This window comes from Colobus angolensis, unplaced genomic scaffold (genome assembly GCF_000951035.1).
Source record: "Colobus angolensis palliatus isolate OR3802 unplaced genomic scaffold, Cang.pa_1.0 Scaffold240, whole genome shotgun sequence".
Classification (NCBI taxonomy): Eukaryota; Metazoa; Chordata; class Mammalia; order Primates; family Cercopithecidae; genus Colobus; species Colobus angolensis.
In genome coordinates, this window is record NW_012115600.1 from 996223 (window position 1) to 997689 (window position 1467).

The window sequence follows — 1467 nt, forward strand, 5'->3', positions numbered from 1 at the left end:
GGATGGTCTCGATCTCCTGACCTCGTGATCCGCCCGTCTCGGCCTCCCAAAGTGCTGGGATTACAGGCTTGAGCCACCGCGCCCGGCCTATATATATATATTTTGAGATGGAGTTTCACTCTTGTTGCCCAGGCTGGAGTACAATGGCACCATATTGGTTAACTGCAACCTCTGCCTCCCAAGTTCAAGCCATTCTCCTGCCTCAGCCTCTCGAGTAGCTGGGATTACACGCATTCGCCACCACGTCCAACTAATTTTTGTATTTTTAGTAGAGACCAGGGCTTCACCATGTTGACCAGGCAGGTCTTGAACTTCTGACCTCAGGTGATCCTCCCGCCTCAGCCTCCCAAAGTGTTGGGATTACAGGTGTGACTTACTGTGCCTGGCCCAAAAAATTTTTTTAAGTCAGCCAGGTACAATGGTGTACGCCTTTAGTCCCAGCTATTTGGGAGGCTGAGGTGAGAGGATGGGTTGGGTCCAGGAGTTGGAGGTTACAGTAAGGTATGCTTGTACCACTGCCCTCCAACCTGGGTGACAGAGCAAGACTCTGTCTCTAAAAAAAAAAATTAAAAAAATAAATAAAAGAGAAAAAAGTAATTCTGAAGCTTGTGAGCAAGCTGCTTTATTTCAGCAAGCTTCATGCTCTACCTTATGTAAGAAAAGTTACTAAAGTTATTTCTGGCTCTAAAATTCTACATTACTTCTTCTTTTTTTAAAAGTATTTTCTTTTCTTTGTTTCTTTTTCTTTTTGAGGCAGGGTCTTGCTCTGTCACCCAGGCTGGAGTACAGCGGCACTATCTCAGCTCACTGCAGCCTGGACCTCCCAGGCTCAGGTGATCCTCCTACTTCAGCCTCCTAAGTAGCTGGGACCACAGGCACATGCCACCACACCAGCATTTTCAGTGAAGCAAAAAAAAAAATTTTTTTTAGACAGAATCTCACTCAGTCACCCAGGCTGGAGTGCAGTGTCCTGATCTCCACTCGTTGTAACCTCTGCCTCCTGGGTTTGAGCGATTCTGGTACCCTAGCCTCCTGAGTAGCTGGGACCACAGGCCTGCACCACCACACCCAGCTAATTTTTATATTTTTAGTAGAGATGAGATTTTACCATGTTAGCCAAGCTGGTCTCGAACTCCTGGCCTTAGGTAATCCACGCACCTTGGCCTCCCAAAGTGCTGGGATATACAGGCATGAGCCACCCCACACGGCCCAAATAATGCTTTTAAACTAAAGGTTTTCCAGCCTGGCTTGAGTCAGGATCACCTGTGAAGCTTGTTCAGCATCTTTGAGGATTCTGAATCTATAGGGCTGATCTCAAAACTATTGCTGAGTTGTTTTATTTTCATGTATTATTATTTTTGTTTCAACAAATGTGATAACTGAGGCTCAAAATGGGGGAGACCTTCTCAAAATCACAAAGCAAGTCATCCCTTGAATTGGTGGCTCCTCCCATCCTGCCCCAGGACC